Source organism: Saimiri boliviensis, chromosome 16 (assembly GCF_048565385.1).
Source record: "Saimiri boliviensis isolate mSaiBol1 chromosome 16, mSaiBol1.pri, whole genome shotgun sequence".
Classification (NCBI taxonomy): domain Eukaryota; kingdom Metazoa; phylum Chordata; class Mammalia; order Primates; family Cebidae; genus Saimiri; species Saimiri boliviensis.
In genome coordinates, this window is record NC_133464.1 from 68,426,696 (window position 1) to 68,451,574 (window position 24,879).

General features: G+C 41.4%; 1 protein-coding gene and 1 non-coding gene across 10 annotated transcripts in view; both read left to right on the forward strand.

Annotated features, from left to right (window-relative positions):
• The first annotated feature begins 22 nt into the window (after window positions 1-22).
• The window catches only part of ELF1 (E74 like ETS transcription factor 1), a 106,210-nt gene continuing 81,353 nt past the window's right edge, over window positions 23-24,879 (forward strand). For 6 of the 9 annotated variants that reach the window (XM_074387799.1, XM_074387802.1, XM_074387801.1 and 3 more), the window contains exon 1: window positions 21,155-24,824. The gene's annotated coding sequence lies outside the window, so the exon portion shown is untranslated. Of the gene's footprint in view, window positions 707-21,151; window positions 24,825-24,879 lie in introns of those variants that run through there. The other 3 variants (XM_010344938.3, XM_074387804.1, XM_074387805.1) reach the window with 3 other exon arrangements.
• On the forward strand, window positions 737-808 carry TRNAE-UUC (transfer RNA glutamic acid (anticodon UUC)). The gene has a single exon. It is a non-coding gene; the product is annotated as a tRNA-Glu (tRNA).

A 24,879-nucleotide genomic window follows, 5' to 3' on the forward strand; every position in this document is an offset into this window, starting at 1 on the left:
GCGTTCCGCCGCTCCCAACTACGGCTGCTCACACGACTCAATCCGCGTTCGAAATCTCCTCCTCTCCCCTCCCCCTACAGGGGCGGTACTCCCGGCTCCAAAGAGGTGGGGTCGGTATAAAGGGGTTGAGGTCATCGGGAAGGGGCAAAAGCGCGACGGGACCTGAGCTGAAGGACAGGGTCTCAAGCCTCAAGTCGCGGCGCCATCCCGCTGTGTCTGTGTCCTCCCCTGGGACCCAGAACCTCCACTCTCCGTCTAGGGTCGCTGGCTCGAGGCCAGGGAGCTCGCGCGCCGCCTCCGCCCCGAACGCAAACAGCTGTTCCCAGAGACGTCGCCGCTCTCAACTTTGCCAACTAGTCCTCACGCACTTTGACCGGCGGAGCAACTGGGACCTGTGGGTCGGGGTCCTCTGGCGGAGTTAAAAAAAAAAAAAAAAAAGAGGTGAAACAGCGGGGTCCGGGACTGCGAGTCGCTAGGCTTCGCCTCAAACTTTGCTGCCCTGGCGGAGCGCCCGCTCCTTCTCTCCTCTCCCTTCCCCTTCCCCGCGAGGTTCGCGCGCTCGGTCGGAGCTGGTTCCCTAACTCGCCAGCGCGTGGATAGCAGCGGCGGGAGCGGCGGCGGCGGCTCCAGTGGCGCAGAGGCGGCGGTGGGAAGCGGCGGTGTCCAGCGGAGCGGCGAAGACGACAGAGGCGCTTACGCTTGTCAGGTGGGTGACGGCGGCTGTCCTAGCAGCACTTCCCATATGGTCTAGCGGTTAGGATTCCTGGTTTTCACCCAGGCGGCCCGGGTTCGACTCCCGGTATGGGAACGCTGCGTTGATGTTTTGTATTATTATTTTTAAAGGATTGGTTTGGAGGGCTGACTTCTAAAAATCTCGGTTCTATCTCCTTTCTTGTTCCCCTATCTGGGTAAGTCTGTAGAAAAGGAGCATTACTGTAGTTGTTAGTGGCTCCGCGAGCAGGGATGCGGCTTTTGGAGCCTCGAATGCCGCGCGGTGCGTGCAGGAGAAGGGTTTGCGCCCCGGGTCCCTCTCACTCCCGCCTCGGGCTCGCTGGGATGGTGGGCCCCGAGGGAGTTTCACTTTACCCGTGGCTGTTCCCCCGCCCCTCCGGCACGTAGTTTTCCAGACGCTCCGGAGGTGATGATTAACTCCGGCCTTGCGTTATCTCCTCCCTGCGCCCCCCTCCGGCCCACACCCTCCTCGGCCGCCCAGGCAACTCTTCCGAGGCTGGGCGAGGTGGCCCCCTGCGCTGGGCACCCCAGAGCCAGCGCCCCGGCCGGTAGCTGTAGTGGGCTCTGTCCACCCGATATTTACGAGTTCCCCCCAGAACACAGCGTGCCTTCCGCGGCCTCCTGGGGGGGCGCGCTTTCCCGGCCACGCAGCTGCGGTGCGCCCCTTTCCGCCGCGCGTGCGCCCGCGTCTCCACCCACTGGGCCGGGGCAAGCTGGAGGCCCTCCCGCGAGGTCGTCCCGACTTGACATTCCGGGCGCTGGTCGCAGTTACGGAAAGTACCCTCGAAAAAAGGCCTTTGGGAACGAGAATCTTTTTTCTTTTCCTTTAAAAACACACACACCACGAGCTATGGAGAAGAAAAATTTCGCTATGATGAAATAGCTTTAAATAAGTAAATCGACTTTCCAAAGGGTCTACGTTTTGAGCGCCGTTGATTAAAAAAAAATTAAAAAAAAAAAAAATCCTGGGGTGGAGGTGGGGCTTGGGAAAGAAAATTGGCCGGAGACTGGGGAGGGGACCTTAAAACAAAGTTTCACTGTATTTTTAAATATAGAAGCCCTGTGTTTATTACAAAAGGGGCAGCTGTGTCAGCAGCATGTGAGCTGTAAATGAAACAAAAGCGTTATCTTAAATGCAAGCTGAAATTAGAAAATAGGGTCAGCTATAATGTGTAGTCTATGGGCCTCTGGGAACAAACGAAGAAGGAAAAAGTGACTTGCAGATGGGTTTCTGGTCAGTGCCATTACTGAGAGCAGATGTTTTGGTTGTTAGTATGTGTGTTCCCAGACTATTTTGTACCTTTAACTGTACAATAAATTTGTTAATGTGATCTGCGTGATTAAGGATTAATTAGGCTTACCTTGTTAAAAAAAGAAAAAGCCTAAGTATTTTAAATCATCTTCATTAATTCAAATATTTATATTTGTGTGTCTGCTACACACCAAGCACTACCAGAGTCTTTTGAAGTTACTGATGTTCGGGTTCTTCATGTTAACTAGTGAATAGAATACTGAATGGAATAATGTTTTGGTCTCTGATTAGCTGTGTGATGAGACTTTCCACCTTCTCTGTTATCTGGCTTTAGAGCCATACAGTTTTGATAATACATATAACTCACAAATTTTAAATAGCGCTGCAAGAATTGTTGAGCGATTCTTCAATAGATAATGAAAGTGGAAGTTTCATGTAAATAAGTAATAGCATGTCATTATTAAGAAGCAGTTATTAAAGAATTACAGTAGTTGCAAAGTTGGGAAGAAGGAAAGATAACTCTGCCTTAATTGTCCCCAGAGAGAGGGCTTAACTTTTGACCTTGCCTTTTTTTTTTTTTTTTTTTTTTTTTGATACCGACTCTTGCTCTGTATGTAACCCAGGCTGGAGTGCAGGAACTCCGCTCACTGCAACCTCCGCCTCCCGGGTTCAAGCTAGTCTCGCGGCTCTACCTCCCAAGTAGCTGGGATTACAGGCATCCGCCACCACACCCAGCTAATTTTTGTATTTTGAGTAGAGACAGTGTTCACCATGTTGGCCAGGCTGGTCTCGAACCCCCAACCTCAGGTGATCCACCTGACTTGGCCTCCCAAAGTGCTCGGATTACATGTGTGAGCCATTACGCCTCACCTCGACTTTGCATTTTGTAATGAGTTTATCACACAGTACCAAATGGTGCTAAAATGGATGTTACTTTCAACTGTGCACTCAGTAATTGCATATAGTTATACTATATACCTGGGGGTGACAACAAAGGAAGAAGTTGGGTTATCTTTGTATAAAACACAGATTTACCTTTTGTGTAGTTGTGTATCACATATAATAGGTGAAGGGAACATCTGAGTTGTAGAAGTGCTGCTGGAGTAACTGAACTGAGGAATCAGTTCGGCTCAAGGGAAAGGGCTGGAGAGACATGGATGGGAGAGAGCTTGCCCTGGACCTTGAAGAACTGGTTGGATTTCTTCTGGTAGGGAATGTGAATCCTAAAGCTGAGGTAGGGGGACAGGTATGAGGCTGGCAAGCAGTAGGTTTGGCAGGAACACAAGAGTGCCTGCAGGGAGAGCCATGGGCCATCAAGCCGGGAATGTAGAAAGGAATTTTAACTTGATAAAATTTGACTAGGTAACAGGTTCTTTTATCAAGGAGTGACATTTTATGTCACAAAAATTTTTAAACCATTTCTGTCTCTTGAAAAACCCAATATTAATTTGTAATTAATGGAAAAAAGCAATCAGTTAATTAGAATTCACTTTACAGGAATGAAATCTAGGCTTAAAGTATGAGAATGATTTGTCTTGCTTTATTGAAAGTGACCTTGGTATTTGAAGACAGAGCTGCTCATTAACTATCAGTAAGGCATATACCTTAAATTGATTAAGGCTAGGTGATCAATTTGTGAGGATTCATTCTTAAGTTTGTGCCATTGGCAGTCATATTTTAGGTGTTCTCTCTTGTGCCACAAATTAGTGACACTGAGTGCTGTGGATCTATCCAAATAACCTCTGTAGTATTTGCTACTGTTAGGTGTAATCAGAAGATATGTGAAAGAGGCAGGGCGTGGTGGCTCACGTCTGTAATCCCAGCACTTTGGTAGGCTGAGGCGGGGGTGCAACGTGGCAAAATCCCATCTCTACCAAAAATACATAAAATTAGCCAGCTCTGGTGGCCCGTGCTGCACCTGTGTCAGCTATTCAGGAGGCTGAGGTGGGAAGATTGCTTGAGCCAGGGAGGCAGAGATTGCAGTAAACCAGAATCTCAGAATCGTGCCACTGCTCTCCAGCCTTGGACATAGAGTGAGACAGCATCTTGAGGAAACAAACAAAAAAAAAACGAAAGAGCCTAGACAACATAACAAGAGCCTGTCTCTAAAAATAAAATTAAAAAGTTAGCCAGATGTGATGCCACATGCCTGTAGTCCTAGCTGCTTGCAAGGCTAAGATGGGAGGAGCCATTGAGCCCAGGAGTTAAAGGCGGCAGCGAGCTGTGATGGCGCCCCCACACTCCAGGCAACAGAGCAAGACCCCAGGACCATGTCTCTTAAAAAAAAAAAAAAAAAAGAAGAAGATATATGAAAGTTCAATAAATGTTTGCAGAGATGAACGCTGGTATTTGAAGAAGTAGATTTCAAAACAATTACTGCGTTTCAGGTAAAATCCAAAGACCTTATCATGGTTTCTGAGGTCCAACATTATCTGGACCTTACCTTCCTAACCTCATGTCCTATCTTTTCTGCCTCTTCATTGTATGTTGGGTACATAGGCTTCCTTTTTGCCATGCCAAACATATACTTGTCTCAGAGTTTGGTTATTTGCCTTTTTCCTTTGCCTGGGAATTTCCCCCGGTAGTTCTGTACCTCTCAGGTCAACATTACCTTCTCAGAGAGATCTTTTCTGACCACCTTACCTTGAGACTCCCTCTTCCTTGGTTACTTTCTGGTTGCTTTATGCCATTTTTTCATTTTCTTAGTATCTTGAAATTAACCTGTTTATTGGTTTTTGTTTATTTCTTGTCTTTTTCTATCAGTGTAAGTTCCATGAGGGCAAGAATGTCACATAGTGAGATCGTTCTTGTTTGATGATAAAGATTCAAACAATAGTAAAGAAGTTGGAACTCTCATACACTGCTGCTGGAAATGTCGAATGGTGTAGTTGCTTTGGAAAACAGTTTGGCAGTTCCTCAAAATGTAAACAGTTACCACATGACCTAGTTATTTCCACTCCTAGGTATGTACTCAGTAGAAATGAAAACATGCCTGCACCAAACCTTGTACACTAATGTTTATAGCAGCATTATTTATAAGAAAAAAGTAGAACACTAAATGTCCCTCACTTGATGAGTGAATAAATAAAATATAGTGTATCCACACAATGGACTATTTGGCAATACAAAGGATGAGGTCCTGAATCACAGGAACATTATACTAAGTAAAGGAGCCAGGCATGAAAGACCATATTTTTATTCCATTTATATAAATATCCAAAATAAGCAAATCTATAGACAAAGAGGGTAGATTAGTGGTTGCCTTGGCTTAGAGAGGATAGGGAGGTTTGGGATGAGGTGACTGCCAATGTGGATAGTAAATTTAGGGAGATTAAAAGTCCTAAAATAGATTACAGTGATAGTTTTATAACTTTATGAATGCACTAAATAACATTGAATTGTGTACTTTAAATGGGTAAACTTCATGATATGTAAGTTATATCTCAACCAAACTCTTTAAAAATGATTGAAGCAATAAAAACCATAACAGAAGATTTTATCTCTAGATTTTACATTTATCATTTGGATATTACATATTTTAGAATAACAGCAGCCTGGGCAACATGGTGAAACTTCATCTCTACCAAAAAAAAAAACCAAAAAAAACAAAAAACAAAAATCAGCCGATGTGGTGGTGCATCCCTGTAGTCCCAGATCCTTGGGAGACCGAAGTGGTAGGAGTGCTTGAACCCAGGAGGTCAAGGCTGCAGTGTGCTGTGACTGCACCACTGAACTCCAGCCTGGGCAACGGGGCAAGACTCTCTGTCTAGAAAATAAAAATAGTTATAGAATAATTTAACAGGGAAACTTCAGCTCCTAGATAGTTCCAGTAATGTGGCAGGTGCTCACTAAATAACTGATGGAGGAGGGTGGATAAGTATACAGGTACATACAGTACATAGTGTGATAAATGCTCAGAGGGGACTAAGCCAAGGGTCATAAGTGTTTGATGGTATCTGAGTTTGTGTGAGGGGAATGAGGAAAGGCTGCCTGTAGGAGGCAGCATTCGAGATAATTTTTGAAGGCTGATAAGGCTTCTGCTGGTAGAGATGGGGATGGGGACAAGGCATTGAGAGGAAACAGGCAGGAGCAGAGGCACGCCTACAGTTAACTAGCACATTTTAACGGAGCTGGGGGTACAAGTAGGATAGGAATGGGAAATAAGGCTGCGAAAATAGATAAGGGTCTGTAGTGGACAATGTCTTTTTACTGTCCTCCCGACGCCTAGTGTGCTTCCAATGGCTCATACTTAGGAAGAACCATATCTCTTACCTACAGAGAGCTGGCAGTATCTGGGGACATATCCTCCTCCTGCTCACAGACTGTACTGTCAGGAGTGTGACTTTGGAGCAGGGGGCTTTGATGTGTTTTCCTCTGTATCATCAGACTTGAAGCAGGGCTTGGCACCTGGCAAACGTTCAGAAAACATTTGAACTAATGAATGAAAAAAGAAGCGACAAGGTCTGTTTAAAGCAAAGCAGTTTATTTTACCAAGCCCCCTGACAAGGAGACTTTGGAAGCCCCTCGGATTTGGAGTTAAGGAGTTTATTTAGTTGGGAAAAGAGATTTCTGGTAATATGAGGAATGCTTTAATGAAACAAATTTGGCTGTAACGTGCAGGTTGAGCTGGAGGATGGAAGGGTTATGTCTGTGGTCTCCATCCCCACTGCCCCTTTTCTGTTCCCTCTCCATTAGGCCTTGATAAAAGTCAAGGACTTCCTGCAGTCCAGTAATAATCTCCTAACGGCTCTCCTTGCTTCTCCTCTCTCCTTAAATAGGATGGTGGCTGCAGAATAGAAAAGATCAGATGTAAGAAATAACACTGAAGGAAAAATCTACGACTTCAGAAAGTACATGCTTCTAAAAACAATAGAGAAATTTTGAAGCAGATTTTATTGGAGGGGACTGGCAGTTTTTACTCTTAGGGTTAGCCAGGTAGTAAATTTATTGCATACCTGTATGTGTCTGTGGCTTTTGAACACTGAAATTGTGCATTTAATCCATGAACAAGTTAATACTGTGAGACCGCCACCCTGTGGACAAAATATCAGGACTAAAACCATCAAGAATTACAGAAAAGTTTCATTCATTTGTGATTTACTGTTTTAGAACTGGCTTTGGTTCTTCCACGTTGGTGCATGCAGTGATGCTCCTTAAACAGAAAGTTTGAAATTAGTTTGTTTTCTGAACTTTTTCTGAGGCTTTTAAATAAAGGGAAACTAAAATGCAATCAATAGTTTTAAAAAGCTGCAATGATTCAAGAATGCTTTTTAGATGATTCTTCGTTTCAGAAATGTCATGTAAAAGGATTAGTTTTTAAAATATTGTGGCATGTAGGCCTGTTGTGAAATGGTCTTTTATCCCTTCTGTTGTACTGATTTTTTTTCCATCCCATTTTATAATATGTATGGTATTATCCTTGAGAGTTATATTTTTTGAGAAATATATCAAACGTCTCCCCACATCCTTTTTTGGCTAAGTGAAAGTGGCCTTCTTACCTCGATTTTTGGGGATTTGGTTTTAATTGTTAAAAATTCTCTTTGTTTTGGATGGATTGCCTTAATTATATTTATACAGATGAGTTGGGGTTATATTATGCTACTTATTTAGGACACTCTGCTCACAAATTATACTAGTTTGGTAGTTGCATAAACTAGCTTAAATCAAAATGAAATGACGATTGTGAAATACTTATTTGCTCACTGCAACTCAGGAAATGGTTCAGTTTTGGACTCATGACCAAATAAAACTTTCCCAAGAGATGAGCTGTTTACAGTCAATAATGTTATAAATATCTTAACACACTTGAATTCCCAGAGGTGTCAGAAGGGGCGGGGTAGCCATTTAGGGCTTGAAATTTGTGTCACCAGTAAAGCAGAAGTGGGCCGAAGCAGCTTTCTGAGGTCAGCAATTGTGCCTTTTTTAAGAAGGTGATATCCACAGTGTGGAGAACAGATGAATTTGACTGACCCCCTTGCCACTGATACTTCACCATGGGGACCTGATACTTTACCATAAGGACCTTACATTTTGGTAATGTACTAATTGTCAAATATAATGTTAATTATTTTAATTTCTTTTTTTTTTTTTTTGGAGATGGAGTCTCACTCTGTCGCCCAGGCTGGAGTGCAGTAGTAGCACCATCTCAGCTCACTGCAACCTCTGTCTCTTGGGTTCAAGTGATTCTCATGCCTCAGCCTCTCAGGTAGCTGGGATTACAGGCGTGCACCATGCCTGGCTAATTTTTGTATTTTTAGTAGAGATGGAGTTTTACCATATTGGCCAGGTTGGTCTCGAACTCTTGACCTCAAGTGATCCGCCTGACTCAGCCTCCCAAAGTGCTGGGATTACAGGTGTGAGCCACCGTGCCTGATTATTTTAATTATTTAAATATTTCTCTGAGTCAGTTGTTTTGAAAAATATAGTGTGACAAATGCAATAAACTTCAAGTGTTTGGTTTTATTTAACTTTTTCAAGGTAAATATATGGAATTGTGGATAACTTTTCAAAATTATTTTTTTTGCTAACATGTATATCTTATATTCTACAAACAATACTGTAATTGTAAGTGAAGTAGATTATGATGAAAGTGCACATGTTTGTGTAGGTACATTGCCATATAACTTATATCAGGCGTCCCCAAACTGCGGCCCCCTGAGACCATTTATCCGGCCCCCCACTGCACTTCAGGAAGGGGCACCTCTTTTCATTGGTGATCAGTGAGAGGAGCACAGTATGTGGCGGCCCTCCAACGGTCTGAGGGACAGTGAACTGTCCCCCCTGTGTAAAAAGTTTGGGGACGCCTGACTTAGAGTATTTAGATTACGGTAGTATTATTTAGATACAGTTTAATAAAAGTAACTTTCTTAAATTTTATTTTTACATATTTACTTATTTATTTATTCATTAAGACAGGGTCTTGCTCTGTCTTCCAGGCTGGAGTGCTGTGTCATGATCATGGCTCACTGCAACCTCTAAATTCTGGGCTTAAGCGATCCTCCCGCCTTGGCCTTCTAAAGTGCTGGGATTACAGGCGTGAGCCATTGTGCCCGGCCAAGGAAAATAACTTTCAAAACACTTGGTAGTCTGTTCACTCTTTGCCTAGGTATTTGAAGAGTCAATAAAGTTAAAGTTATATTTGTTTTCTAACCTTCTGTAATGGCTTTGCTATGATATCCTTTTTAAAACTGTAAATGACGATGAACTTATATAAATAAATTTTTAGTTTAAAACACTTAACCAACACTTAAGAAACTTTATCATTAAATAGCTGTCTAGATTTTTGTACTTAATGATTACTATTTTAGGATTAACAGAAATGTTCACGCCTGGGTTCATTTTCACAAGTGTAAATACTGAAACATTTTGTTCTTTGAAAAGTAATTCTGTCCAGGTGCAGTGTCTCACACCTATAATCCTAGCACTTGGGGAGGCTGAGGTGGGCAGATCACTTGAGGTCAGGAGTTCGAGACCAATCTGGCCAACATGGTGAAACCCTGTCTCTTCTAAAAATACAAAAATTAGCTGGGCATGGTGGTGCACACCTGTAATCCCAGCTACTTGGAGAATGAGTCAGGAGAATCACTGCAACCTGGAAAGTGTAGGTTGCAGTGAGTCGATATTACACCATTGCACTCTAGCCTGGGCGACAGACTGAGTGAGACTCCGTCTCAAAAAAAGTAATTCTAACATAGATAACTTGAACTTTGAAAAAGCAATGACAACTATTCTGTAAATTTTGTGCGTATGCAAAGTTTAAAATATCTTTTATTTTTGAATGCAGACTAATTACTATTAAATACATACCTTTGATTTAAAACATGTTTGTGCTTTATTTTAATTTTCTGGGAAGGTGCCTAGCCTAGTGACTTTTTGATCCAGAGTCATTCTAGATTGTCTTAAATCTTTATTTTTAGTTTAAATTTTATTAAAGTCTTTTGAATTCGGAGTCCAGAGACTAGGATACATTTCTGATTTAGGATGTGTTGATATGTTGCTCTGTGTGAAGCTTTTTAAATGTTTTCAGGTGTGTGTGTGTGTGTGTGTGTGTGTGTGTGTTTCATTTTCAGTTTTAATCAAACATTTAATTCAACTCTTCAAGGTTGTAATGGGATTCATTTACCCCAGCTGTCCAAACATCTGTGTTTATCATTGATACCCTCTAATGCCGAGGTGCACAGAGCTGAAATAGGAAGGGTACAACCACAGGCAAAGAGAGTAGGAGAAGGTTTCCCAGTACATGAGTGGGGAGTCGGGGTGGTTAGTGAAGAGGAGTATCCTGAAGGGAAGCAAAACATAAGCTTAAGAAATTCAGAGCTCTAAGCAGGCAGGAGGCATCAGAGAACTTCAGGTATGAGTGAAAATGCCTTTCTTTTGTTTTCCTTTGTTTTTATACCATTTCACATGAACTACAATTTTACTGTTCCTTAAAATGATGCTTTGAAAGACTGTTATTTTCTTTTGCATGGCCAATATCTTCTAGAACGTTGTTTGTTTATGAAACATATTTTTTGATGGCTTTTTATCACAAATTTGTAGGAAAATGAAGGCACATAAAGTTATATATAAAATAATTCACAGCTTGATATTCATTAGAATGAGTTCTGTATCAAAACAAAACAATATAACAACAGGTATTGGTAAGGATGTGAAGAAATTGAAACTCTTAAGTACAAGAATTCCTGTGTTGGTAGGGATGTGAAATGGTCTGACCACAATGGAAAAGAAGATGGGAGTGGCTCATGCCTGTAATCCCAGCATTTGGGAAGCTGAGGCAGTAGGCTCATGAGGTCAGTAGTTTGAGACCAGCCTGGCTAATATGGTGAAACCCGGTCTCTACTAAAAAATACAAAAAATATCTGGACATGTTGTGGGGGTGCTTGTAGTTTCAGCTACTTGGGAGGCTAAGCAGAAGAATCACTTGAATCAGGATGTGGAGGTTGCAGTGAGCTGAGATCGCACCACTGCACTAACAACTATCCTGTAAATTTTGGGCAACAGAGTGAGACTCCGTCTCAAAAAAAAATTTTTGGAAGAGAATTATCATGTGATCATATGATATCATATGATCCAGCAATTCTACTTCTTGATATATACTCAAAATAACTGAAAGCAAGATCTCAGAGATATTTGTACACCCTTGTTCTTAGCATCATTACGATAATAAATAGTTATGTCACCAAAAGGTGGAAGCAACCCAAAGATCAATCAGTGGATGAATGGATGAATAAAATGTGGGTGGACATACAGTAGAATGTGATTTAGCCTTAAGAAGGGGGGAAATGGCCGGGCGCGGTGGCTCAAGCTTGTAATCTCAGCACTTTGGGAGGCCGAGGCGGGTGGATCACGAGGTCGAGAGATCTAGACCATCCTGGTCAACATGGTGAAACCCCGTCTCTACTAAAAATACAAAAAATTAGCTGGGCATGGTGGTGCGTGCCTGTAATCCCAGCTACTCAGGAGGCTGAGGCAGGAGAATTGCCTGAACCCAGGAGGCGGAGGTTGCGGTGAGCCGAGATCGCGCCATTGCACTCCAGCCTGGGTGACAAGAGCAAAACTCCGTCTCAAAAAAAAAAAAAAAAAAAAGAAGGGGGGAAATTCGGACACATGCTACGTGATGAACCTTGAAGGCATTATGCTAAGTGAAATAAGCCAGTCACAAAGAAGACATACGGTATGATTCACCTTGTATAAGGTACCTAGAATAGTCTCATAGAGACGTGAGTAGAATGGTGGTTGCCAGGAACAGGGGGTAAGGGAGGATGGAAGATTATTTTTTGTTGTTGTTTTTTGTTTTGTTTTGTTTTGTTTTTAAAGAGACAGGATCTTGCTATGTTGCCCAGGTATGTCTTGAACTTCTGGGCTCAAGTCATCTGCTTGCCTTGGCCTCCCACAGTGCTGGGATTACAGGTGTGAGCCACCATGCCTGGCCTAGTTTCTAATTTCTGTTTTTTTTTTTAAAGACTGGGTTTCACCCTGCTGGCCAGTCTGGTGTTGAACTCCTGACCTGGTGATCCGCCTGCCTTGGCCTCCCGAAGTGCTGGGATTACAGGTGTAAGCCATCGCGCCCAGCCAGGAGGTTATTGTTTAATGGATATAGAGTTTTAGCTTTGCAAGATGAGAGTTTTGTTGCACCACAGCATGAATATACTTAAGACTGTTGAGCTGTATACTTAAAAATGATTAAGATGATACATTTCGTTCTACTTTATGCCAATTAATTTTAAAAAACAAATTTCAAGGCCGGGCGAGGTGGCTCATGCCTGTAATCCCAGCACTTTGGGAGGCTGAGGTGGGTGGATCACGAGGTCAAGAGATTGAGACTATCCTGGTCAACATGGTGAAACCCCGTCTCTACTAAAAATACAAAAATTAGCTGGGCATGGTGGCGCGTGCCTGTAGTCCCAGCTGCTCAGGAGGCTGAGGCAGGAGAATTGCTTGAACCCAGGAGGCGGAGGTTGTGGTAAGCCGAGATTGTGCCATTGCACTCCAGCCTGGGTAACGAGTGAAATTCCGTCTCAAAAAAAAGAAAAAAAAATCAATTTGTATTTGGATACTGTATGCACATTATTTATGAGTGTAAAAAGCATCTATAATGATGAAGTTTCTTATTTCACCAATATGTGAGTGTTAGGTGCTGGGATAAAACAATAATAAAAGCTGACAAGATCCTCATGAAGCTTACAGTTCAGTGGGAGAGACAGACGTTGATTGAGCAAGTAAAAAGTTTGCTTACGTGTACCTGTATGGCAGGGAGACCCCCAACAAGATGTGGGGTAGGGTTGGATTGAGAAGGCTTCTCTTAAGGACATGATGTTTTGGTAAAGACCCAAAGGATGAGTAAGCCTTCACTAGGAGAAAAGGGGGAAATGGAAGAGAGAGGAGATTGAGGGAGTACATTTTGCAAATGCTCTGCAAGAAAGCAAGCATATGCTTTGGGAAATTAAAGGCCTGGAGGGCTCTGCAAGAAAGAAAGCATATGCTTTGGGAAATTAAAGGCCTGGGGGGCTGTAATGTAAAAAGTGAGATGTGATGGGAGATGAGGCTGCCAGGTGTCAAATCATATAAGACATTCTAGGCTAGGCCATGTTAAATATTTTTAGTTTTATCTTTAGCAGAGTGGGCAGATATTGATGGGTTATAAATGAGGGAGTATGGGGGTGGAATGGCATAGGAGCAAGAAAAATGAAGAACTTATTTGTACAGTGGGTCTTTAACTACAAACTGCCTGTTTAGTATGGTGCATGAAGGTTGGAGGGGATTGTGTATTGGCCGCCACTGTGGCCTGTTCATATATGGTAAAGTGTACTTAAAGGGCGAATTTCAGGGAATTGTCAAGGGTAATTAAGGATAAGTGATTTTCACCTTGATACTCTGACCTGGTAGTTTGAAGCCCTAGAAATTGATACTTGCCTTGGGAGCGTGTGGAGTAAGAAGAGGATGTTGAGCTTTTAGGACCTCCAGTGGTAAGTGGTGAGGAGGTGGGGCAGAGAAAACTGAGAAAGAGTAGTCCAGAACTGGGGCACAATCAGGAGAGAGTGTTATCAGAGAAGCCAAAGCAGTGTTTCAAGTGATAGGCCTAACAAAACAAGTTCTGAAAGTGTTCATTGGATTTAGCCCTGGGAGGTCATTGACTTAATTAGATTTAGTGGCATAATAGGGTCAGGATGAAGTTAGATTAGGCTGGGTTGAAGAATGAGTGGCGAGATGAAGAAATGGCGTTAGGTGTACACACAGCTTTGAGGAAATTTGGCTATGAAAAGCAGGGACTGAGAATGAATAGTAGTTGGGGTCGCAGTGTGTCACGGGGTGCCAATTCGGGTTCTTTTTTCTTTTCTTTCTTTTTTTTTTTTTTGAGACGGAGTTTTGCTCTTATTACCCAGGCTGGAGTGCAATGGCGCGATCTCGGCTCACCGCAACCTCCGCCTCCAGGGTTCAGGCAATTCTCCTGCCTCAGCCTCCTGAGTAGCTGGGATTACAGGCATGCGCCACCATGCCCAGCTAATTTTTTTTGTATTTTTAGTAGAGACAGGGTTTCACCATGTTGACCAGGATGGTCTCGATCTCTCGACCTCGTGATCCACCTGCCTCGGCCTCCCAAAGTGCTAGGATTACAGGCTTGAGCCACCGCGCCGGGCCTCTTTTTTTTTTTAAAGGAAAAACTTGAATTAAAATATCTTCAGCTGGGCTGGCAGCTCACGCCTGTAATCCCAGCATGTTAGCAGATTGAGGTGGGAGAATTGCTTGAGGCCAGAATTTGAGACTGGCCTGAGTAACATAGTGTGATCCTTTCACCTCAGTGCTGGGATTACAGGCATGAGCCACGGTGTCCGGCCCTGTTTTTTCTTAATCTCCTTGTAAATAGAATTTTTGTTTTACAGACAACTAATAAATATCCATTAAAAATAGAGAGGCAGTCCAAATCAGCCTAATTTAAAATAAGAGGGTTGCCTTCTGTGATAATTGCTTTAAATTTTAGTAATGACAAAGATAGTTGTCTTTTTTTTTTTTTTTGAAAGAACTAAAATTTTGGTGTATTTAAGATGACCCTTTTTGAACTTGTGTGCTAACAGCCCATTTGCTGAAATATTCTAGTGCTATAAGATTAAAAGAATGTTTCTAGAATGTTGGTGTAGTATTTCTACCTTTTGTTAGTGAGTATAATATATGTGGTTAAATTTTTAAAAGAATGTTTCTAGAATGTTGGTGTAGTATTTCTACCTTTTGTTAGTGAGTATAATATATGTGGTTAAATTTTTATGGATTTTATGAAACTTTGATGTTATTCTGGGTATCTGGTACCTTGACGTGTTACCTTAACAAATTACATAACAATTTGATGAGGAGACTTGTTTTAAATGTAGCCTTAGTTTGATTTTTGTTCTCAGTTCTGCAAATACTATTCTGAGAACTTGGAGAGGCTATAAAATCAAATGTCATAACTGGAATGGATCTTCAAAATTATCAGGTCTCTAGATTGTCCCAATATTTTATAAAAAACGGAAAGTGCGATCCCATAGTAGTGTGAAATAACTTGTCCACAGTTATAGTTAGTCGTAGAAGTTGCATGATAATAGTTCTTGCTCCCAGGTAGCTTACTGGTTTATCAGTGTAGAAACAGACCTGTGTAAAATTGACAGTAATACAAAATGAAATGTTACAGATAGTAAAGGTACTGCTTTTCTTTTTTCTTTATCTTTTTCTTTTTCCTCAGTCTTTCACCCAGGCTGGAGAGCAATGATGCTATCATTGCTCACTGCAGCCTCAACCTCTTGGCTTCAGGATCCTCCTACCTTAGCCACCCGAGTAGCTGGGAGCACAGGCATACACCACCATGCCTGGCTCATTTCTTTCATTTTTTGTAGAAATGGGGTTTCATCATGTTGCCCAGGCTAGTGTTGAACTCCTGGACTCAAGTGATTCACCTGCCTCAGCCCCCACAAAGTGATAGAATTATAGGCATGAGCCACCATGCCTAGCCAGAGACAACTTTTCTTAAACAGGCTCCTCACTTCTCTATCTCCCTCCCTAGCAAAACAACAACAACAACAAAGAAGACCCAAATCAAAAAGCTTTCTCTTGACCCTTTTACAACAAAATTACTTTCTTTTTATGTGCCTGAGACAGAGTCTCACTCCTACCCAGGCTGCAGTACAGTGGCATGATCACGGTTCACTGCAGCCTCAATCTCCTGGGCTCAAGCAATCTTCCTGCCTCGGCCACTCCAGTAGCTGGGACCACAGGTACACGCCACCAAGCCTAGCTAATTTTTATTTTTCGTAGAGACAGGTTCTCACTATGTTGCCCAGGCTGGTCTTAAACTTGTGAGCTCAAGTGATCCTCCTACCTTAGCCTCCCAAAGTGTTGGGTTTACAGACGTGAGCCACCACACCTGACCCCAAATTACTTTCTGTTTTCAGTTTATCACCCCCTATTCTCTCTTATACTTTAATCCGTTTTTTAATTGTTTTTATTTTGCTATACCATGAAAACTTTTCTTTCAAAACCAATAGTGACCTCCGTATTGACAAATTCAACTGTCATTTTTTTCTCAGACCTCATCTAACTTGATCTGCCATCAGCATTTGGCACAGTTGCTCATTCCTTCTTCTTGGAAACACACATGTCTTGTTTTCTTTCTACGTTTCTGAGTACTCCTCTTTATCCCTCTCTGTTAGTTATGCCTCATCTTTTCTACTTCTAAATGATGGAGTGTCCCAAGAGTCTGTCATTGTTACTTTTCTAACCTATAGCTTTAATATCATATATACATATATATATATATATATATATATATATATATATGTATACGTGTGTGTATGTGTGTGTGTGTATATCTATATCTATATCTATATAAATGATTCCCAACTTTATTATCTGTAGCCCACACCTCTAACCCAGGCTTTGGGACTATGTATTCAATTCCAGGACTGCATATCCAACTTGGTGTCTCTAGTCTGATAACTAGTGAGCATCTGAAACTTAATGTGTTCAGAACTAAACTCCGATATTTCTCTACCTCAGACCATTGCCATTTATCCTCTTTCCTGTCTCCGTTTGGTAACTACAATCTTTCCAGTTGCTGGAGAAGAAGGGTGCCCCAGCTCCAAGAAAGAGAGAATTTGCCTTTCCTCTGCTTCAGGGTTCTGTCCAGGTCCTTAGCCAATTGATGGTGCCCACCCACATTGGATGAGGGCCTATTTTTCCTATGGAGTCCCATGATTGAAATGCTCATCTCCCCGAGCATGTTGGCTCATGCCTGTAATCCTTGGACTTTGGGAGGCTGAGGCAGATAGATTACTTGAGCCCAGAAGTTCAAGACCAGCCTGGGCAACATGACGAAACCTCATCTCTACAGAAAATATAAAAATTAGCCAGGCATGGTGGTGCGTGCCTGTAGTCCCAGCTACTCTGGAGGCTAAGGTGGGAGGATCAGTCACCTGAGCCTGGGAGGTTGAGGCTGTAGTGAGTTGTGATCAGGCCACTGCACTCAGACCTGGACAACAGAGCGAGACTCTGTTTCAAAAAAATAAAAAAGAAATGCCAGTCTGTCTGGAAACACCCTCACCCTCACAGACATGCCCAGAAATAATACTCTGCCAGTCATCTGGGTATTCCTTGATTCAGTAAAGTTGACACCTGAAATTAACCATCACAAGTCCACCCCTTGTCAACTTGGCACCTGTATGGCACCCATGTGCATCTCCTTAAACCATGCTTAATTGCCAAATAGACACACTTACAAGATCGTAGTTCTGCCTGAAACGGTACAACTACCCTGCATACAACTGAAAATGCACTAATTTCTCCCCAGAAGAGGTTACGTTCTTGAATGTTCTCAATTAATTCCACAATTTAATTCTATGATGTAAAATCAACAATAAATACTGACATAAAGTAAATACATCTTATTTTACATAATAAAGGAAGAAGAGAAAAGAGCACACAGGTATTTGCTTTGTTCTATCTATGTATATATACACAACAAATGTATTCTGAACAAAACAGGGAGAACATAGTCACGGACAGTTAAAATCCTCATTTCCCTAACTAGTCACGTGGGTATAGCTGGCATTGATAACTACCTTCTTGTATATCCGCATTCTGTATTCTTTGCCTTCAGCAAACGCCTTAGCTGGTCGTGATTCTTTATTTGGTTGAGTGACCCAAAGCTTCATTCTTAAAGGGTCTGGGCTATTAGTATACCTTTCTGGATTGGGTGTTATAGTTTCCCATTGACCTTAATTACAGTGTGTGATAATACTAAGAGATGCCCCAAGGGATCTCCTGTATTCCAGACATACTCTTCTTTACCTGCACTGTGAGTTAGTAGTCCAACTTCCCATTCCTAGTGTGGATTAATCACCCCCAGCCGTGTTGACTCAGAGGCATGAGGAGCCCCAAAGTGGCTGCATGGTAGTTTTGACTCCAGTTCCATGGAAATACTGCTATGTTTCCTGGTGGAAGCGTTCCTCTCTCTGGAACTAAGATGTCTAGGCCAACAGAGCATAAAGCCGTGGGAACAGGAAGCAAAAATTTTGCTAGTGGGTCACTAAGGGTAATGGTGAATAGGTTCCATTCCTATTTGTATTTCTTGTTTCCTGAACCTGTGCATCCTGTCTGTGGGAAAAACAGTACCATGTAGTAGATGCTAACTCAGAATATATACAGCCTTCTGGAGAACTTAGCCCTTGACCTGCAAGATATTATCATCTAGCTGACAATGTAACTGCGTCTTCTAAGGACGCTTTTACCATCCTGTAAAGCTAGCTGCTTCAGCGTGGTAGGGAACATAGTAAGACCAATTAATTCTGTGAGCTTGAGCCCATTACTACACTTTTTTGGCTCTGAGATAAGTTCCATGGTCAGAAGCAATGCTGTGTAGAATGCCATGATGGTAGGTAAGGCATTCTGTGAGTCCATGAATGGTAGTTTTGGAAGAAGCATTGCATGCAGGGAAGGCAAATTTGTATCTAGAGTGTCTATTGTAGTAAGAACAAACTGCTGCCCCTTCTGTGATGGAAGCAGCCTAACGTCAACTGGCCACCATGTAGCTGGCTGATCACCCCAGGAAATGGTGCCATGCTGGGGGCTCAATGCTGGTCTCTGTTGCTGGCAGATTGGGCACTCAGCAGTAGTCATATCCAGGTGAGCTGAAGTGAGCAGAAGTCCATGTTGCTGAGCTTGTGAATAACCTCCATCCCTGCCAGCATGTCCAGGATAAGCCCCCTGGGCAATGACATGTGGCTGGGGAAAATGGCTGACTAGTATCCACAAAACAGGTCATGCTATCCACTTGATTATTAAAACCCTCCTCTGCCGAGCATTCACATGAGACAAATATCTTCACATTCTTTGCTCAGTTAGGAGTGATCTGTTCTTCCCCCAAATTTGTCACCAGTTTTCCAGTTGTATTCCTTCCAAGTCCTTGAGCATCGTGCCATACCATTGTCGACAGCCCGTGCATTGATGTATAATCACACGTCTGACCGTTTTCTCCTTCACTGCAAAGTGCACAACTGGCTGTGCTACCCTAAGTTCTGCCTACCAGGAAGATTTCACAACTGGATGTTCCAGAGAAGGCGCTGTAGCGCTGCAGTTGTCTGATAGGGTCGTGCTCACATATCATGCAGAACCATCTGTAAACAAGGCTCTGTCAGCTGATGGTAACTATTCCTCATGAGGCCATAGGTGCAATCTGGGTGAGAAAAGGCAGTGTAGTACCAGGAACCATAGGCATTTGGGCCACTTCATGTAGTTGTGCCTTTAGGACATGCACAGGCCCAATCACATATATGTTACCCATTTGATGTTATCCCATTTGATGATGGAATGCTGCTATGCACGCCCAGTTTTATGGTTTGGAGTGGGTCAGGTAACACCCACTTCATGATAAGCAAGTAGATTCCATGGTAACTTGATGGCCCATGGTCAATGTTCAGTTTCTACTGAAGGTCCAGTAGCAGGCCAAGCGCTGTCTCTCAAAAGGGAAGTACTATCTGCAGATGATGGCAACGTCTTGCTCCAAAATCCTACAGGCCTGTGCTGTGATTCACCTATAGAGAGGAGCCTGCCAGCCACTGATACCTCAAGTACCATTGGTCTGCTGGGTCATATGGCCCAAGTGTCAGAGCAGCTTGCACAGCAGATTTGTTACAGAGCCTTCTATTCTGAGCCCCACCCAAAACTAGCAGCTTCTCTGATCACTTGGTAATTGGCTGGAGTAACACACTCAGGTGAGGAATGTGTTGCCTCCAGAATCTAAATAAGCGAGTTAAGTCTTGTGCCTTTTTCTTGGTAGTAAGAGAGGCCAGATGCAACAATTTATCCTTTACCCTGGAAGAGATATTATGACATACATGCCTCATACCAATAGACCCCTAGACATTACACCGAAGTGGAAGTCCCTTGAATTTTAGTCAGATTTATTTCCTACCCCCTGACATGTGATGTGTTGTCACTAAGCCTAGAGTAGTTGCTACTCGTTGCTCATTAGGTCCAGTGCGCGTCATGTCATTGATATAATGGATCCGTATGGTATCTTGAGGAGAAAGGTGATCAAGTCATAGGGCCAGACATGCCTTTAAAGATATTTCAGTGTGTACTAAAATCCTGATAATTATGTATTTTTCCCCTCAGTGAGCAGTTTTAGGAAAGTTGCTAATTTGCGTCTCCGAGTTTCTGCTGAGTTTAGGGCCCTGTCCTAGGTGATGAAAATATAGTGCAGACAGAAGCCATGGCCCCTTTTGCCTTTGATAAGCCCCTGAAAATACATAGACTCTTGTCTAAGAGGCCTGCTTTTTATGAATGGTAAAAAGTACCACCTAGTTACCCGTCTGTGCAGAAGTGGGAAGGAGGATTGGGTTTAAAAAAGCTGGTGATAGAAAATAGAAAATATGTTTTACATTTAAGCTCACATTTAGAAATTCTACACAATTCTTGGAACCTGGGATCACACTTTTTAGAGGCATTACCATCAACAAAATAAATTGTGATTGAAAGATTTGTAACAATCTCAGTCTTTAAAATTTTATTTTTATATTTAAATAATGGAGAACATTTATTTTGGTCATTTGTCATTTTAATGGTGTGATCTTTTTTTTTCGTCTCTGATAGTGATAGCGTGTTAGCTCCCAACCTGTGGGATGGATTCAAACAAAGCATTTTGTAGCCCAAGTTTCCTGGATGTGGAAATTAGAATATTCTATATTTTTGTACTAGAAGTTTCCAGATTTGAGTTCAAAGAAAAGAGGTAACAATAAAAAGGAAAAATGAGCCCCAGCTCACACAATAAATTCTTTTCATAAATTGTGTTTTAGTGGAGGAAATAAATAGTATCTGAAGTTTAGTTGGCATTTAATAAATTTAGTTGACTCAGTCTCTCTCAGCTAGTAGTTCACATATACATGTTGACAGTTCCACAAACACACATGAAAGCTTTATAGTAAGGTATATACTGACTTGATCCATATCTAATTTTATAAATAAACATACCCACAGTACGTAAGTGTATTTCATATACCTGAACTAGATTGACTCCTTCCCTCCCTCCCTCCTTCCTTTCTTTCTTTCTTTTTCTTTTTCTTTCTCTCCTTCTCTCTCTCTCTCTCTCTCTCTCTCTCTCTCTCTTCCTCTCTTCCTCCCTTCCTTTCCTTTCCTTTCTTTCTTCTTTTTTTTTTTTAATGGAGTCTTTTTCAGTCACCCAAGCTGGAGTGTGCAGTAGCACAATCTTGGCTCGCTTCATCCTCTGCCTCCCATGTTCAAGCGATTCTCCTGCCTCCACCTCCCGAGTAGCTGAGATTACATGTGTCTACAACCACACCCAGCTAATTTCTGTATTTTTAGTAGAGACACAGTTTCACCATGTGGGCCAGCTTGGTCTCAAACTCCTGGCCTTCAGTGATCCACCTACCTCGGCCTCCCAAAGTGCTGGGATTACACGCATGAGCCACAGCTCCTGGCCTGGATTTCTTTTTTTTAAAGTCAGGTTTATTGAGGTATGGTTTATATACAGTACAGTTTGCCCTATTTAGTTTTATAGCTCTATGAATTTTGACAACTTATATAAGTCATATACCAGTACCACAATCAAGATACGGAATGTTTCTGTCACCCTAAACAGTTCCTTGTCTTCCTTTGTAGTCATCCCCCTTCCCTCAGAACTGATAGGATTTCTGTGCCTTTTGTTTTGCCTTTTCCATTATGTCATATAAATGGAATCATATGAAGTCATAGAGTCTGTCTTATTTTGTTCAGCCTAATGGTTTTAGGCTCATCCATGTTGTCATATATATCAGAAATTCAGACCTTTTTTGTTGCTGAGTAGCATTTCAGTATATGGATATATCCGTGCACCCATTGATGGACATTACTTGGGTTTTCAATGTTTGGTGAATGAATAAAACTACTATATGTATTTGCATAGAAGTTTTAAAATGGTCATGGATCTTCATTGCTCTTGGGTAAATGCCTGGGAACGGGATTACTGGATCATGTGATAAGCGTATGTTTATAGAAACTGCTAAACTGTCTTCTAAAGTGGCTAAACTTTTACATTTCCACCAGCAATGTATGAGAGTTGTAGTTGCTCTGTGTCCTCATCAACACTTGGTATTATCGGTGTTTTTTGTTTGTTTGTTTGTTTCACTGTATTATTGTCACATTAATTTGCATTTCCCTATTGAGTATTGATGCTGAAATCTTTTCATGTACTTTTTATGCCATCTGTATTACTTCTTTTGTGAAGTGTCTATTCAGATTTGACCATTTAAAAAAGTGATTGTTTTCCTATTTTTGAGTTGTGAAAGTGCTTTTTGTAGTCTGGATAGCAGTATGTGGACTTATTTTAATCCTCATAATCTGTATGGTAGATTCTATTAGGCTAAATTATAGCTAAATAAGTTACAATGCAGGGTTGTTAAGTAATTGCCCAAGATTACCAGGCTAATAGGTAGCAGAGCTGGGATTTGAACCCAAGTAGATTGACTAGAACCTGTGCCAAACTGTTTGCCTATTTATTTTTTTATTTTTTTATTTTTTGCTTTTGATACTCTCATATGCAGAGATTGACTTCTGAGGGCTGTGAATGGAAAAGGATCCAATTCCTGTAGGTGTTAGAATAATGCTAATGGGGACACTCCTGTGCAAAGGGATAATATTGTAATGGCAACTCTGGAGTCATCTCCTTAGGAACAGCTAAGATATTTGTTTCTTTTGAAGAGGTGTAATTATTTCCCCTTTAAGTCTTTTCACATTACTGGTGACCGGAGTACTTCATTTAAATTATGTTTGGAATATTTGCCATTATTAAGTAATGAGGTGCTTTCTATAAATGGGTTTTCTGAATAGCAGAAGCTTATCCTTTTAGGTATCTGTTCTTCATAAAACATCTCACAGATTTAATAATACTCACTTTGTCTTTTGAAGGCCTGTCTTACGCTAATGCTGACTTGGAGACACTTGGCGTATGGTGATATACTTAGGGAATATATTGCAACTTACTGACTTTATGTAATGGCTTCAGATCTGAGTACTTTTAAAGTTAAATTTATTTTTAGTTTTATGTTTTATAAGGTGGTTTTTTTTTTGTCATGTCATTATCAGCTCTTTCACCTTTTATAATACTGTTGCCCTCTTTTACCTGTTGTAAGTTTTATTTCTAATTAGCCAAAAGAAGATAAATTGTTAGGTTTACATTAATATTATCTAAAATAAATTTCAGATATGGAAAATTACTTGGGGGGAACTTTCCAGTGAACAAGTGAATCTCCTATGACTACTCAGAGGCCCTTGTTTCTTGGTGCATGGGCTCGGAATAGTCATTTTTTGCAAATGAGCTAAAGTAAGCTAAATATGACATCTGACAGGAGAAAACGTAATCTGTATTTCTTTTAAACAAATTTTTAATTAGCAATTTGTAAAACCATGGAGATTATTTTTCAGTAAAACGATAAACCAAGCAATGTTCAGTGTAAGGAATAAATAGACACTTAATGGGCAGAAAGTCATTTCACAATCATTGCTGTTTTGCAGTAGTTTGTAAAGTTCCTAAGTCAGTGACAGCTTGTGCTATCATCTGTGCCTCTGGTAAGCCAGAATAAACACTCAACTAATTAACTAAAGGGAGAAAACCTTGCTAAATCCTGTGTACTTTTTGTAAGATACTAGGATGAAGGCTATGTATTGAGTCGCATTCATCCTTTCAAGCGCTTTGGAAGTACTTAGTGCTTTCAAACCATTTTGATTAATTTAAGCTCTTAGAAAAAATTATTAAGTATTCATCCAGAGACCAGGATAAGTAGGTATAGTAATATATAGTAATATTTCAGTGGCTTAGGCACTTTGTCTGATGTATTGTGACTTGGAAGGCAGCGCTTCACTGGACACAGTTGTTGGCCCCTTAGGCCGGCCTTGTGCAAGTGCAGTGGAGCTGTAACAGGTTGCTTGGCACAAGAGAGTCTTGAAATACACGTGGAAAATTTTGCTTGAAAGATAAATCAAACTGTGGCTCTCATTTGGAAGTAATAGAGTTATGAACTATGACCGTACTGATAATTTTTTAAGAGGGTTTTATCAAGCTTGCAATTTATTTAAAATCATTTTGCTCTGTTGGACTTTAAATTCCTTTCTAACATTGGGGTGTGGGTTTTAAAAAATTCTGTAAACCAGTGTAATTCACACGTATGTTTCCACTGAACTTTGAATTTTCTAGTGGATTTTATCTGTTTAGTGAACTTACAGATCTGCATCTGGCTTTGTAGTTTGCTGAGCCTTTCCAGATTACATAGCAGTATATCTCTTTCATATAAGGGTTAATGAGTAGCCAGATTACACTCACTAGTCCATTGTTACATTAAGAACCACAGAGTTTGCCATCTCCCTTCCATCCCCTCTCATACTTCTTTCCTTTCACAGTTTTATTTGATATAGTAAAATAACTTTTAAAAATTGAGATTTTTATATTTTAGAACAATATATAGTTTTTAATTTTGCTCCCTTGTAGATTCTTACTCTATTTTATTGTTAGTTTTAAATTATGACAATTAATATGAGCTTAGTAATGGTGTAATCAAGGTAGATCTTGCTCCTTCAGTCTTCTTCCCCACTTTCCTATACCGTTTTTACCTACAGATTTGCATGTTTGACCTAGCAGAATAATTGGGTCCACAGCAACATGGGCGTGCCTCCCTTAGAAACACTTGGTTTCATGTATGACTCATAAGCTGAAGCACAGACACCACTTCCCCAATCTACAGGAGCCATTTTAACAACTAAAACTTGTCGGATTGCTTTTTATTCTCAAGCCCAAAAGGCGATATCTACAGAGAAAGGATACTTGAAGGTAACTTGTTATGATTTTGTATGTTTGCTTCTGGCTGTTTCTTCAGCTGATAAAC